The following is a 17,311-nucleotide window of genomic DNA, read 5'->3' as shown; positions in this document are numbered from 1 at the left end:
TGCTGCCAGGCCTCCTGCACCTGGCAGTGTCAGCTACCTCTCAGCCATACTCCCTTCCTGCAGCTTCCTGCTGCCTTTTATATAGATATTTCCAATTCCCCTCAGGTGAGGTTCATCTTGTAATCAGGGTTGGCTTACCCCAGGCTGTCCATCCCAGGAGCAAACCATTCTGTTACACTAACCCTAAAGGCCAAGAAATTGGCAAACAATAGGTTAAGTGGCAGTCAGGTGTAGTTGATATGTATCTGTTAATTAAAAATACATAGCTAATGCTAGTATTTCTTAAACTTTTGAAAGACGATCCCCTTTCAAGAAAAGGAAACAAATTACACCGTCCTTTCATTCCCATCACATGCTCTTTAACAATGTAGATATTTTAAAATATCATTGACATCTGAGTTAACATTTTTTGAAACAAATGGGGCAGTTCACACGTCAGAGCTTTCTGAAAATGGAGGAAGACTGTATCGGTTACACTGGAATCACATTTTCAAGGTTTTCCTCAGAACTGCAACAGCTAAAGAATGACTTTTTTTTTTTTTTTTAAGTTAAAGTGAAAACCGGAGAACCTCCCCTCTCCCCTGAGCTAGTCCTTCACACAGCCCAAACTTTGAGAAACACTGATCTATGTAATATATATGAAAACTGTACGTATTTTTGCATCCCTCTCTCCACCATCATATATTGCTTATCTTCCTAGATCACAGGAACTTTAGGGCAGGGACTGAGAGTATGGATAGCACCATGCATATTTTGGGTGCAACTAGAATACAGATCATTTAAAAGATTACACGCACACCAGCGCCATATTATTGCCAAGGCCGACAAGGCCTAGGCCTAGGGCGGCAAATTTGCAGGGGCGGAAGCTCCCCTCCGCGCCCCGCCCCGCTCACTTCCGCCTCCTCTGCAAGCGTGCCGCCGCGTCCTGTTTCTCTCCCCTCCCCGCGCTTGCGCCGCGAAACAGCTGTTTCGCGGGGCAGGGAGGAGGGGGAACGCTGCGCGCTGGGGGAAGAGGCGGGGGCAGGGATTTGGGGAAGGGATCCAATAGGGGAAGGGAGGGGGCGGAGTTGGGGCAGGGACTTTGGGGAGGGGGTTGGAATGGCGGCGGGAAAAGGGCGGAGTCAGGGCGGGGCCAGGACGGCAATTATTTTCCGGCCTAGGGGCGGCAAAGTTATTAATCCGCCACTGACACACACATGCATTTAACTACCCTTTGGTCTAGTTGCAAAAATGTCCGTCATGCAGTGAGAAGTGTAAGTAAGCTTGGAGGGAGAGACAACCTCACTTTCTTTTCCTTCACCACCACTAGCACCTTTTTGTTTTCATCTGCATAGTATTTCCAGTTCTGAACTCTTCTGATAGAAAACTAGGAGTAGAGTGCCTAAATAAATGCATGGGGGAAGATCCTCTGCTGGTGTCATTTTTCATAGTTCCATCAATGGAGCTATGACAATTTATTCAAGTTGAGGATCTGCCCCCATGTTCAATCTTTGCTGTTGTTGTTGCTGATCCCTTTTGCTTGTGCTATGCTGGGCTTGGATTACTGGACACAGTAATGGACAATTCAGAATAATCAGTTCAGCAAAGGAAGTATGTGTGACAAAGGAAGTAGATCTTTCAAATACAGCAGTAAATGCTTTTTAAAAAAATACATCTACCCACTGATTAAGGACAGCCTCCGGCCAGGTACGTATTAGAGAGTAGAGGTTTTTATCCTTAATCCCAAAATTCCATTTTAAAAAGTTTGAACAGTCTCCTTACACACTGGAAGTGCATTTATCATTACAAGGAGAACTGCTGTCAGACCTTGAACTAAGATGGTGCTCAGATATCACAATACTTCATTAGAAATGCCTATGGAGACAGAATAAACATTTATAGGTCTGTCACAGTCGCTACCTTTTCCCCATTTATTGTCACTGTTTGCATACAGTCATCTTGATGAAGATGGTGGCTCACCTGTGCTTTTTTCCATTTCCTAAAGGAGCTTTTTGGAAGTGAATTAATTGATACTGGCCTAATTTTCTTTAAGTTGCATGTGATGCATAGACCCCATAATGAAGAGAAAAAGAAACAAAAATATACAAGTCCTAAAGGAAAAATGTTAACCACTGGCTACTTCAAAGTCACCACAACTCTAATTAAAGTCTTAGTCTTAAACAACTAATTTTGGGGGGAGGGGGGATGAATCTGTGTATAGATTAGCTGGAAGCCAAAACTGGGAAAATACATTGGCAAAAATGTAAAATAAAATCTGCTTATTCATAGCACTTAACTTGACACTAAGTTAAGTAGAATTTACTGTATGTATTTGAAAACCCAGTAGATTTTTCCTCTGGATGTTGCTTGTATTTGATCACTAAGATTTCATCAAATATTTCAGTTGTAAGATAACACTGGTCTACAATTTTTGAGAAGTCGTCTGCTTCAGAGATAAAATGTGCTATTTATTATGTATTTTGATGTGCTGAATTCAAATATGACAATTAAAACAACTGTTTGGCTACTGTTTCTAAGATATTTAAGTTTTTACATTTTATGTCTATGTATATTGTGTAGATAGTAGAGTTTTAATCATAAATTGTAAACCTAGATCTTTTCATGTGTTTATGCTTGGTTTACGTGATAATATTTCACCTGTCCTGTTTATGTAATACTTTAAAAATCAGCAAAAGGGTTATATAAATAAAATGTATTATGAAACAAAAGGCAAAAAACTATTATGTACATAGCTTAGTCCTATTCAGTGTCTACTTGGCGCTTCTTGGCTTGTCTCTTGTATTCATTAAATGGAGCATCTCTTGTCACTGTCCAGCAATAGTCTGCAAGCATTGATGGGCTCCATTTGCCCTGATAGAGTTTCTCCATTGTTGCAATGTTCTGGTGAAATCGCTCGCCGTGCTCGTCGCTCACTGCTCCGCAGTTCGGTGGAAAAAAATCTAAATGAGAGTGCAAAAAATGTATCTTTAGTGACATGTTGCAACCAAGGCTTTTGTATGCCTTGAGGAGGTTTTCCACCAACAACCTGTAGTTGTCTGCCTTGTTGTTTCCGAGAAAATTTATTGCCACTGACTGGAAGGCTTTCCATGCCGTCTTTTCCTTGCCACGCAGTGCATGGTCAAATGCATCATCTCGAAGAAGTTCACGAATCTGAGGACCAACAAAGACACCTTCCTTTATCTTAGCTTCACTTAACCTTGGAAATTTTCCACGGAGGTACTTGAAAGCTGCTTGTGTTTTGTCAATGGCCTTGACAAAGTTCTTCATCAGACCCAGCTTGATGTGTAAGGGTGGTAACAAAATCTTCCTTGATTCAACAAGTGGTGGATGCTGAACACTTTTCCTCCCAGGCTCCAATGACTGTCAGAGTGGCCAATCTTTCTTGATGTAGTGGGAATCTCTTGCACGACTATCCCATTCGCAGAGAAAACAGCAGTACTTTGTGTATCCAGTCTGCAGACCAAGCAAGAGAGCAACAACCTTCAAATCGCCACAAAGCTGCCACTGATGTTGGTCATAGTTTGTGCACCTCAAAAGTTGTTTCATGTTGTCATAGGTTTCCTTCATATGGACTGCATGACCAACTGGAATTGATGGCAAAACATTGCCATTATGCAGTAAAACAGCTTTAAGACTCGTCTTCGATGAATCAATGAACAGTCTCCACTCATCTGGATCGTGAACGATGTTGAGGGCTGCCATCACACCATGGATGTTGTTGCAGGCTACAAGATCACCTTCCATGAAGAAGAATGGGACAAGATCCTTTTGACAGTCACGGAACATGGAAACCCTAACATCACCTGCCAGGAGATTCCACTGCTGTAGTCTGGAGCCCAACAGCTCTGCCTTACTCTTGGGTAGTTCCAAATCCCTGACAAGGTCATTCAGTTCACGTTGTGTTATGAGGTGTGGTTCAGAGGAGGAGGATGGGAGAAAATGTGGGTCCTGTGACATTGATGGTTCAGGACCAGAAGTTTCATCCTCTTCCTCGTCTGACTCAAGTGAGAATGATTCTGGTGCATCAGGAACCGGCAGTCCTTCTCCGTGGGGTACTGGGCGTATAGCTGATGGAATGTTTGGATAATGCACAGTCCACTTTTTCTCCTTTGACACACCTTTCCCAACTGGAGGCACCATGCAGAAGTAACAATTGCTGGTATGATCTGTTGGCTCTCTCCAAATCATTGGCACTGCAAAAGGCATAGATTTCCTTTTCCTGTTCAACCACTGGTGAAGATTTGTTGCACAAGTGTTGCAGCATATGTGTGGGGCCCACCTCTTGTCCTGATCTCCAATTTTGCAGCCAAAAGAAAGGTGATAGGCTTTCTTAACCATAGTGGTTATACTGCGCTTTTGTGATGCAAAAGTCACTTCACTACAAACCATAGCAGAACTTATCTGCACTGTTCACACAAGTAAGAGGCATCTCTGCTCACTTTGGCTAAACAGAAATGTGTCCCTTTGCAAAATCAAACACTGACAAATAACAGAGCACGACACTGTATGATTTCTAGAGCTGATATAGGGCAATTTGTTCAGCAGAGTGATGTAAGCTTCGTTATGATTGCATCATCCATGACTTCTAGGAATAACATGATGCAATTCATATCACGTATGACGCAATACCAGCTTCAGATTTCATCATTCATTGTTTTGCCTAAAAAGCAAGTACTGTCCAAACCCAGTCATAGATTTATTCATAGATACAGTCAAAGATATATTTTAGTAATTTCTGGTTTAAATTGAGATCCCTTCCCTTTATAACTCATTTGTCCTCCGCCATTCCCAAGTCAAGGGTCGTATATACTGACCCAATAGCATATCTTGAAAACTAGAGCCAATCAACAATTTTAAGCATCATTTTCGTTCTCAGTGACCCAGAATTAGTAAAGTTTGACTACATTTATTTCAGAAGCATTTTGGCTGTAGAGCAGTGTAACCAGAGCTTATTGATTCCAGTGGGATAAATACTGGTACATTTTATTCCCTATCTTGTAATCACTTCATAATGTTTATTTTGAAATAGTCCTGTGTGCCCCCGCATGGAGAGATGAGACTGAACAGGCCTAGCATGGAGTTGCAATGGAGAATGGCTCGCACTGCCTAGAGATCCTGGGGAGAAGCCATGACCCCCAACAAATCCCATGCTGGTTCCTTTTGACCCTCAACGCTTGGCATTGTTGAGGGCATCTCCAAATTAACTAGTTAATATATTTGCTTTTACAACCTGGTGCTGTAACCTGTTCAGTCAGCTTATAGTCTGTGATAGGGAAAGAAACAAGTAGAAATAAGGTATGGAAATAGGCAGGTGAATGAGGGTCATATGGCAATATGGACAGGTGGAATGGGGGGAAAGATTTAAAAATAGCTAGTCGAGGAGCAGTTGGGGACAGGATATTTTGTGTGGGTGGGTGCGTGCGTACAAAACACTAGCAAAGTTAGTGCAAACTAAAATTTCATACAGACTATGACTTGTTTATACTGCTCTATACTTGATCTTAGCTCAAATATTGATTTATTTTATAATTATATGGTAAAAATGAAAAAGTAAGCAATTTTTTCAGTAGTAGTGTGGCTATGACACTTTTGTATTTTTATGTCTGATTTTGTAAGCAAGTACCTTTTTAAGAGAGGTGAAACTTGAGGGGTACGCAAGACAAATCGGATTCCTGAAAGGGGTACAGTAGTCTGGAAAGGTTGAGTGACACTGTTTTAAAGTATCAGGCAACCCTAACTATAGGCAGCAGTACTAATTCCTCCTTTAATAATCTCAATAATGTGTTTTGCAGTTGTAAGGGGATACTGCACTATCACAGTGAATGATGCTTTACTGACACAAAGTTCTGGTAACAAAAAGCTTTCAGTTTAAATGTGATGACGTAAACTTGAGTTGCAGAACTGAATTATTTAGTATTTCTTAGGACGTGATTGATCATGAAATGTTTCTATATTTTGTGGATGTGAAATGCTTTTCCAGAAGTCTTCTGTAACAGCAGTTGCAAATGATTGGGTATGTAGTCATGATGAGACACACACACAGCTCCTCTGAATGTATTCTGTGTGTTTAACACTCCAGTATATACACATGCCAATAGAAGTGTAGGAGGGCCACTTTTGCTTCCTGCGGGGTATGGGGGAGGAGGAGACACTGAGGTACTGCTTGCTGAATTGAGGCTTCCAAATGTCTAGGACCAGGAAATGTAGAGGGAAGCAGAAGAGAAGGCCATTCTCTTCACGACCTACCTTATTTTGAGGCATTAATCCTTTTAGTGCCAAAATTATGTATATTCAATACAAATTTGGTGTCCTTTCACTCTTACTGTTGAAAATTTATATCAGGTGTAACCCCCCTTTTCCTCCCTGGGTAATTCGGAAGCAGGCAACACTCACGTGTGTGCCTGAGCGCCTCATGATGTTGACATTAAAAGAGATCCTGAGTATCCCAATTGTGATGTTGGGTAGGTGGGAACCTTCTATCCACTCCTCTGCTGCAGTCCCTTTACTCCTAAAGGAAGTTAAAATTGGCGGTGCCTCCACCAGACTGGCCCCTGTGCACACTCAATGGTGTGCCTTGGGAACCTCCAGGAATAAACTTCTTCTGATGATGATAATAATTAATTAATAATTTGTGGCATAGGTCTAACTCAAAAATGCCAAATATAAATAATATACATCCAATATACTTAAATTAGAGTTAACACACCTTTACTTAACTTAAAGAAACAGGGTATAACAGACTAAGATTAAATGTCACTACTAATTTAAATCCATAGGGGGCAGTTGAATAAAATCAATTAACAAATATAGTATACAGTGATAAATGAAACTTATCAAACTGGCATTTACACTGCCACCATTTACCCCATCCCGGAGTGTACGCTCCTCTGAATATCAGAGTCCTAGATGCTTGCATGGGCATGCTTGAAGATCTGAAGCTGGAGACAGCACTCTTTTGGTTCTGTGTATCAGTCCAGCCAAGGCAACAAGCTGAACAACCCCTCTGATGATTGGAATTGGCCCCACCAAATGTCAGCAGCTCTGGGTCCTGGTTCGATGGGAAGATCACTCTGCCTCTTCTCAGACTTAGACTCTCTGCTTTGCCCTTTCCCTTGCAAGTACTTTCCCAAACAAGAGTGGGGGTTACTCATAGTTCCTTCATTGCAGGCCCACCTCAGTCAGCTCTAGGCACAGAAATAGTCTCTCCCCTGGCTCCTGTGAAGCCACCAATGACCTCTGAAGTTTCCTGCTCAATCAAAGCCCCAGCAGGCTCTCAGCAGTAGCTTCTGGCTTCCTAGCAGCAGCTCCTGATATGGACAGAGCTCCACACCAACATTCTTACTCCTCTTCCAAAATGGCACCCACCACCTGATCTCCCTGGAAGAAGTGTCTTACTCTTTCCCCAAGGCATCATAGGAGTTGTAATCTCTAAGACTAGATTGCAGCACACAGGATCTTCCCAGCTGGAACACTCCCAATAAAGTTCAGAGGCCCCTCTAGTAAAGGGGGCCTACACAGGTATAAAGAATCATGAAACTGAGAACATAAAAATATGTATTTGCAGTAAAGGAAAGAATCCCACAGTACTATGTTTTCCTAATGCTTTTTTTCCTTTTGTCCTTCAGTTTCAATTTGGTTTTTGTCACCCATCATCTTCTACATTTGGACTGGTACAGGCTACGTGTTATGGAGTGACCTCCTGACCTGTCTGCTTGCAGTGATGGTGGTGAAACCGCTATCAATTTAAAAAAAATAAAATAAAATGTTTGAAATATTTGGAGAGGAAAGATGTCTGGAGACTCATAGCCATTAAATGAGAACTATCCCTTTCACTCCCAAACCTTATGTTTCCAATTGAGTACACAAAGAAAAAAAAATAATTGAAACAAAGAGTTTTAGGAAAAACAGCTGAAGAGGTTTGTTCTGGAATATTATAATGGTCTGTCTAAGGAAATGTGGTTAAAATAGGAAGTATAGTTCTTATTGGAACCTTTTGTAGAGTCCTAAAGAAACACAAAGCAGCAGATCATCAGCTGGTGTAAATTGTTACAGCTTCATTGACTTTAGTTGAACTATGACAAGTTGCAACATCACCAGGCTTTTCCTTTTAAGCACAGTTAAACAATTTTAAATAATTTAACCATCTCCAACATATATAAAAGCAGAAAAGCTATTAGTTAATTATGACATTCACAGAATCCACCATCATGAAAATATTTAGGAACTTTATATTAATGAAACTAAATTAACCACACCACAAACTGATTTAGCCAGTTTCTTTCAATCACTCCAATTACCTAAGTTAAAAAGATACAGAAGTTCTAATAAACATGAAAATACAGAAAGCTTTTTTTAAAAATGAAGGGAGGGAAGGACTGGATAGCCTGCCTGTGAAGTTTTACAGGATGCTACAAGAATAAAATCCACATATTAAAATGTTAAAATAATCTTTTGATCTCCACAGCCTCCCTTTATTATTTAATGACACAGAATTGTACAGAATCAGGATGAGAGCCACAGTTCTGCCTCTCCTACAGACCAATTTCTTTAACATAGAAGCAAAAATACTAAGAAGTTGGCCTGCAGGCTTGGAGGATTATTACCTACCTTAACCAATATCAGGCTGGTCTTGTGCCTTGAATTTATGGCTTCTCATAATTTGAAAATGTGTGAGTAATGTGGCTTTTCTTGTTGCAGATCATATAGTAGTTACATTTTGGGACAAGCTTCATATGAAGGATCTGGATCCTCTACAAGATATACTTATACAAACCAATTAGTGTCCTCTACATTTAAGATATGAAAAGCTGAACCAAACAAGAATGCCGCTTGTCTCTTTTGCTATGTGATGTGGTTGTAGAAATGTTGCTAATGTTAATAAGACAAGAGAAGGAAAAGTGAAGATATGAAGGTTAATAGAACACAATATAAGGGCTGACTTTCCCAAAGGGCTTGTCTACGTGGAGAGGTAGGCTATGTCTACTCTGCAATTAAATGTCTGTGGCAAACCTGTGTCAGCTGACTCACTTGCAGGCTTGGGATAAGGGACTGTTTCATTGTGGTGTAGACGTTCGGGCTTGGGCTGGAGGATCATGCAATGGGGGAGGATCCCAGAGCTCGGGTTCCAGCCTGAGCTCAAACATCTACACTGCAGCTAAACAGCCCCTTAACCTGAGTCCCATGAGCCTAAGTCAACTGATATGGGCCATCAACGGGTGTTTAATTGCAGTGTAGACATACCCTTAGTGCACAGCAAGCCAGGGTGTGAATTTACAGTGCACCAGCTTGCCCTGCATAACTAGCTGGGTGGATCCTGCTACCATGCACTAAAAGTTCCATAGTGTGCTCTGCCGTACCACGCACTAAGTCTCTGTGTAGATAAGCCCCTCCTAGTCTATGCTGACAATCCAGTCAAATCAATACCTTGTCTACCTCAGTATACAGGGGGGAAATAGCCTATATTTGGCATATAAAATTAATCTTTCAAAATCAGCAGCTCACTCTTAAAGTGGAATTCCAGTGCTTTCACAAAAACAACAAGGAGTCTGGTGGCACCTTAAAGACTAACAGATTTATTTGGGCATAAGCTTTCGTGGGTAAAAACCTCACATCTTCAAATGCATAGAGTGAAAGTTACAGATGCAGGCATTATATACTGACACATGGAGAGCAGGGAGTTACTTCGCAAGTGGAGAACCAGTGTTGACAGGGCCAATTCAATCAGGGTGGATGTAGTCCACTCCCAATAATAGATGAGTGCTTTCACAGGCATTCATTTTCTATTTCAAATTGCTAGGGCACCATAAGATAAGGGTGCTACGGGGAGAGGTATAGCCCAGTGGTTTGAGCATTGGCCTGCTAAACCCAGGGTTGTGAGTTCAATCCTTAAGGGGGCCACTTGGGGATCTGGGGCAAAATCAGTACTTGGTCCTGCTAGTGAAGGCAGGGGGCTGGACTTGATGACCTTCCAAGGTCCCTTCCAGTTCTAGGAGATGGGATATCTCCATTAATTATTATTTATTATAATTAGGTACCGACCTACTTAGAAATATTTTATTGACTACAATAGTTCAAGATCTAGAAAGAATCCCCAATTAACTTTATGGGGAAGATGTGTGGTGATTTAAAAATGAACATTTTACTACATCTAATGTAATGCTGCAGATGTTTCCATATAATTTACAGACCACATTTCATATAAAATGAAATACATTGATTTCGAATAATAAAAAGTGGATGATTGCATTAAATAAATCTCCACTTAACTCAAGGGGAAATTTAATAATATATATATATATAACATATAATTTTATCTATCCTAATAAGATTCTTCACTGGGTCCCGTTGGAAAAGGAATGTATAGCGCTTGTATATTTAAGCATGCTTTACTACTCTCCTCCTTCCCTCTCCTTGCCCCCCACCCCTCAGCTGAGATTGAAGGAAAATTAAACATATACTCTCTTAATGGAGGATACATTAAAATATGGAAAGCTATCCAGAAATATAGTGGAATAACACAGAGGAGAAAATTCGTTGACAGCCAGTTTGTGCCACTGAAGTACTATCAAAGGGCCATAATCCAGTCACAAAAATCTTGCAGAGAATTCATTGTTGAAGGGGAACTCCCTCAGTTGGCGCTGTGCTTCTGCCCTCTACCTGCAGCATCAGGAGCATGGTGGGGGCATAGTGGAGCTGACAAGGATTAGGCTGCTGGTGTTCTGAGACCACTGCCTATCACGCTCACCAATATTGTCTCATTCATCCCTTTTATTCCCCTGTCTGGTTCCGTCTGCTGTCTCTTGTCTCATACTTAAATTTACATAAGCTCTTTGTGGCAGGAACTGCCTTTTTGTTCTGTGTTTGTACAGTGCCTGGCATAATGTGGTCCTGGTCCATGACTGGGGCTCTTAGATGCTACTGTAATACAAATAATAAATAATAATTCTGACATGACTGTCCTCCACTCATGTACCATCCATTAAAGGCCCTAAATCAATGGCAGAACTTAAAGCTGCCAGGCATCAGAAATTGCATTGTGACAGGGCTGCCCTCAAGAATCATGGAGCTGGACTTGGTTCCCTTTCTCTTGCATTAAGTGAAGTTTAATGTTTTCAGTGATTTTTCCCTTTAGCAAGGGTCCATTATTAAATCCCATATACCTGGATGCTTTATTTGGGATATGAGGGGAAAAAACAGGAATCAGAAATTGTAAGACTTTATTAGGCTCTTATTCTATCTTTTGAAAGTATAATATGTATTTTCCATATTCCATGAACACATGCATTACAAGCTAAGGGTTTTCATTCAAACCCATCTAGATCACAAATAAAAACCATTTAAAGAGTTATATGTAGAACCCTGTCTAGTTCAATGAATACTAACTTGATTAGTAGATATTTATAGGGTAATACAGAAAGGGCAGCCAAATCTCAGCCATTTAATTAAGAAAAAATGCGGCGGGGGATTCAAAAATACTACCTGTAAAACAATAGTTTCCTGCTGTGGAGAATGTTCATGGAAAAACTGTCCTTTGCAATAAATTGAGTTAAACACAATTTTTCATTTAGCACAAGATTTATTTCTCTGAAATTACGTGGTATAATAAACAAAACAGTTGTAAAATGGGAATTGGATGAGTGTGCCATACGTTCTAGACATATTCCATAATACAAAAGTATTGAACAAATCTGTGTAATATTTGTCTTTAGTATCGTAACCATAAACCTTACTCAATTAAAATGTGTTTAAGTATCTTAACCAAGCATTAATTTAAGTAAAATTAATAAAATAGCATATATGTTTATACTACCATATTAATAGTGAAAATGGCTATATTTAAATAATGGCAACAGAGACTGCTTCTACTATTTAGCCTGGTACAGGAAGGCAAATGGGATTGTAAATCATGAAGCAAACTATCTTTTATCTTAAAAAGGGAATGGAAACTCTTGAAGAAAACTGTTCATCTTATATTTATGTGAGTAGAAATATAGTATACCCAGAGTAACTGTTCTAAAAATATAATATTCAAGGAACATGTTTCTGTACACACCAATTTGTGATGGATTTGCATTCCTTCTGTCCTGACCTTATCTTGTGACCATGCCGGTCTCTGAATCCTTGGTCGGCTAGAGAAGCATTTAACAGCATTCTTACAGCCAAATGGCTACTCCAAGATGATTTTTTTTTATCCAATATGCTACAGGGTTTTTTTCTGGTAGAGTAGACTTTGTTTAAAGCTAAAGGTTTCAAAGTAGGCCTAACAAAAACATTTTCTTACTTTTCTTTTCAAGTATGCCTTTTGATTTTTTTAAAAAATCTTTACTTCTAATGTGCTCATACTGCAGTGATTGGATTAAGGCAGATTATGTACCTTGATTTTGGGCCATGGAGTGCTGGGATCCAAGGACCTGCCATCCACAGCAGCAGCTCACACCATGTCTGCCTCACTCTGTGAGAAGCAAACTGCTTGATATGGAGCCACTGACCAGTCTCCCACCCACATGGGAATCTGCAGGAAGCAGGACCTGACATTTTTTGGATCCAGACCCATTTCGTACTAATCGGCTTTGGCTCCCTATCTTTCCAAACTCTCCCCATTGTGCATGTGATTGCTGCTAAAATGTAATGAGAAAAATGGAAGATTGAGATCATGTGATATAACAAAATTAATTTACCCTCCAGCTCTCCCTCCCACTGAGGGAGAGATTTTGTTCTGCTAAATTTATCAAGTTACTTTTTTCCTACCATCACTTTTCTCCTCATGGTTCATCCAATATAGGGATTTCAGCATATAATGAAGATAAATCAAATTCCTACATTCATGATATGGATTTTGAAGACATTTCATTTATTTCCACTCATCTTTAACACGGAGGTTTGTAGAATAATTTTTTTTTCACTTTTATTATATACTTGTGGCTCAGTGAATCCCTGCTTGTCTGTGACACAGATGTATTAGTACAGTCTGTTTTATAGTTTTATTCCTCTCCTCATCTCCAGCATCGCAAGAAAGTTCCAAATTGTTATGATATGCAGTAATTAAATATGAATAAATAAATTACCAGATAATGAAGCTGCAGCTTCATTGTCGTGTTAAATCATTGATGAGTTATCAGAGAGTAGGAACTATGGCTGATGACGTCTTACATTTAGAATGGCCATTATTAATTTTGGGAGTCATTGGCTAAGTTTTCCCATTGCCTTTGTGCTGACAGCAGATGAAAAGATAACTCATGTTCCTTTTTAAAAATATATACACTTTATCTTCATCTAACAAACTAATTCATCTTTAGCTTTTGCTGCAACCTGGACAATAACTAGAAATGAACCATGTTTGCATTTGCAAATAAGTCATCATGTAACTATACCATATTATCTTGCAAGAGTAACTTCTTATGCACTTTTAAATAATCTGCAAAACTTTTTTTTAAATAATTTGTTGAATAAAATTAGATGTTTCTGAACACATGGTGCCTACGGATAAGTTATCTGGTATCTCTGTTATCTTACCCACTTACACCCCAAAAAGCATTGGTCATAATGTAAGATTGGTAACTAAACAAATTATGAACAATAAACTAAGAACTTAATCAGCATTCAACACCACTCTCTACTCGTGGGGGAATTCTGTGCCACTGTGCGTGGGCAGAATTCATATCCCTCACAGATTTCTTTGCTTCCCTGCAGAAAAATGACTTTTTGACAGGGAAGCAAAGGGAAGCCACAAGAATGGTCACGTGCCCCTCCCCTGCAATGTGGGTGCATCAGTTTGGGCACCTGGAGCAGTCGGCAGAGAGGTAAATCACTGCAGTGGGGGGGAGAGAACAGGGCTGGGGATGCCCTGACTGGTGCTCCTACCATGTGCTGGGCTCAGCTGCTAATCCCTCCTAGACTAGGGGCAGGGAAGGTTGGGACTTGCTCTTCCCCTGCAAAGAGTGATCACAGCTGGGTGAGACCCACTTCCAGAAACCTCCCTGGCTGCGGGAGGCTCCACACCACATCCCTATTTCCTGCCCCTATCCCTCCTCAGCCACAGGGGGAGGGGTTACTGTTTGGGAAGCTGTTCCTCATCCACCCATCCGCTGTGCATCCAGACCCCCCATATTCAGACCCCCCACCAAACCTCACTCCCTGCACCCAGACCTCCCTGCCAAGCACCTCCCCCCTGCATCCAGACCCCCATCTGTACACTCAGATCACCCCCCATTGAGCCCCTCATACTCAAACCTCCCCGAGTCCCACCCCCTGCATCCGGAGCCCCCCTGCTGAGTCCTATCCCCTGCACCCAGCCCACCCCCCACTGAGCTCCTCAGACTCGACCCCTCACTCTGATGAGCCCCACCCCTCTGCACCTGGACCACCCTGATGAGACCCCCGCACCCAGCCCACCCCACTGACCCCCAACCAGCTGCACCGGATCCTCACCCCACCAAGCCCCACTTCCCCAGCACCAGGAATTCCCCTGCTGAGCCCCTCCTCCCCCAGCTGTGCCCCAACCACTTTCACCTGGACCTCCCCTGGAGAGTCCCATTGCCCCGGCACCAGGAAACACCCCCCGCCCCAACAAGCCCCTTTGCATCCTGATACCCCTGCACACGGACCCTCCTCTGAGCCGCCCGCACCCACATTGTCTCACACAGAACCCTCTAAACCCATACCTGTACCCTCCCATGCTAAGCCCCTCTACTCTTTGATTCTGCCAAGCTGACCCTGCCTGCCCACACCTGGCATGGAGGAGCAGGGCCCTGGGATGTTTCTGGGGCATGCTCAGCCCTTGTACTGTGTCAGGGTTGGGTTCAACATCACCACTGAGTCCAGGTCCTGGGCTGTAGGGTGATCTCCCACATTCATGCAGCCAGTGGACTGTGCTTTCCACTGCCATGCTGGAGCCTCCACATTTATTTATTGACAAAATTTGCAGAATTTTTAAAATATTGTGCACAGAATTTTTTTTTTCTGCACAGAATTCCCTTATCAATTACCTTCAAATCATGCAGGAAAAGGAGAGGCAAGAGGAGAAGAATTAAAAATAAATAAATCAGAATAAATATGTTTAATCTTTTTACTACTTGGCCTGTACAACACTGACTGTGATACCATTGCTTGCTAGCATTCCAATGGAATGCTAGGATGTATTTGAGAGGTTTAGCAGGTGTGCTCCACAGAAACATACCTGGATATTTGGCAGCAGGTGATTAAACTGAGGAAGAGAAAATAATGACTTTGCAGGTTTCTGTTTCAGTCATGTTTGTGCGTGTGTTTTTATAGACAGAGAATACCTGATGGTATTCTGTTAAAAGCTCTGAGATATTTCTAAACATTTTTTCCTTTAAAATATTGTGACATTTTCTGTGGTGTATATAGAATACATAGTATTGTGATACAGAAGTTTCATGACCATGGAAGGAAAAGGAAGGATGATCCAGTGGTTAGGGCAGGAGCCTACGACTTGGGAGACCCAGGTTCATATCTGTGCTTTGCTACTGACTTCCTCTGTGACCTAGGGTGAGTCACTTTGCCTCTCTGTGCCTTAGTTTCCTATCTGTAAAATGGGGCTAATACTTCCCTACCTCACAGACATTTTGGGAGGATAAATACATTAAAGATTGTAAAGTGCTTTGAGATCCACTGAAGAAAAGTGCTATATAAGAACTAATTTCAATTTGAGGGTGGGATGGCCATGTTATTTATGAGTGAATTATGGACATAATTCCAATGAGTGCTGGTGAAATCTTTATACCACACTATCATGTGTGCTGTATATACCACAGAAAATTCCACAATATATGTTAAAATATTTATTTTAGAGCTTTTAACACTTATTAGAACTATTTTTCCACGTCTCCATATGTAAAGCCAGATGTCTTAAGACTTTGTTACCCTGAATCACTGCTCTACAGGGAGCCAAAAAAGAAAACAAACAAAAACCCTCCAACTCTCTAGACTGATTTACAGTAGTTTTTATACCTAAAATTACCACAACTTCAAAGTACTTAATCTCAGGATCTTCCAGGGCTTGAAGTGAGCATTGGATCCCATTTAGAAATTGGGAATCTTCCCATTACAAGGATATAAAGCTCCTTATTCTAGTTCTGTGGGGCTGTAGGATATCTAATGTTAAAGGTACAGAAAAGCTGTCACTGGGCCTCAGGCAGGCGTAAACTTTAAGGAAGAAGTTCTTCATTTGGTGTAAGAAGACAACCTTTTTGTGTCAGGTTGATTATATCAGGAAATGGTGGTGGTTTGAAGCTGCTTTGGGGGTTGGAATGTTAGTCCAGAAGGAGGTGGCTCGAGAGCAGATGAGGCAATGATACGTGCATGACTCAGCAGTTTATCGCCTGGCTATTCCCCTCGCACATGTGCAAGGTGGGTGTAAACTATTTGTGTATTTTATGTGTTCAGGAGTGGAAAAGTCACTCATCATGTAAGCAGTCATGGATAAGTAACTGTATACCTTATCCAAAGATGGTACTGTAAGTGTATAGGAAGTGACAGGATTCTGAGTACACAATGATCAGATCTGTTGAGTAAGAAATTTCCATTTTTTACGTACTCTTTTCAGAGTAGGATCACACTCTGGTGAGATACTGTTTTGTGTTGTGCTGCAGCATTCCTCGTAGTTTTAGACTGTAAAATCCTCAGGCCATTATCTTGATGGGGTAGTCATCTCCTGGGTAACTTCAGGGAAGGCATTCTATTCAGAGAAGGTGCTATGGGAGAAAATGCAAAGACGGTGGTGGGAGGAGCAGACATCTGGGCACTGTACTCTGTATTTGCTTTGCTTTAGGAATAACGGGGAAGATACATTAAAGGACTAGAGTTGTTTTTTCACCTAGTATTGCCTCAAACTGCAAAAATTAAAAAAAATAGCAATATTTAATTCACAAATAGAGACATCTAGTGAAATAATTTTGTGAACCACTTTGCCAGGCAGAACATGCTTTGTCGATTATAGTAATGACTCATTCTCTTTTCATGGAAAGAGGCCAACTCCAATGGAACATTGTCTAATATCAACTAGCTCTGTACAACTTAGCTGTAATATCACCTTACAAAGAGGAAACTCTTTACATTAAGACAGCAGTTCCCCCCCCAGATTACATAACCTATTCAATAGAATCACAAATAACACCTGTAATAATAAAAAGATACTGGATATGTAACGCCAACAGACCCTGGTCATCGTTGGGCGGGATCGAACCTGGGGCCTCTGGAGCTTAGTGCATGACTCTAGACCACATGAGCTAAAAGTCAACTAGCTGTTAGCTAAGGCCATAGAGCAGTCTCAATTTTTCTCTCTCTCTAAGTG

General features: G+C 41.2%; 1 protein-coding gene across 3 annotated transcripts in view; it reads left to right on the top strand.

Moving 5' to 3' along the window:
* LOC113406795 (serine/threonine-protein kinase DCLK1) overlaps positions 1-17,311 on the top strand; it is a 346,452-nt gene that overhangs the window by 217,178 nt on the left and 111,963 nt on the right. The window lies entirely within an intron of this gene.

This window comes from Terrapene carolina, unplaced genomic scaffold (assembly GCF_002925995.2).
Source record: "Terrapene carolina triunguis isolate 2854851 unplaced genomic scaffold, T_m_triunguis-2.0 Scaffold139, whole genome shotgun sequence".
NCBI classification, from domain to species: domain Eukaryota; kingdom Metazoa; phylum Chordata; order Testudines; family Emydidae; genus Terrapene; species Terrapene triunguis.
This window is presented reverse-complemented; position numbering and strand designations above follow the sequence as displayed.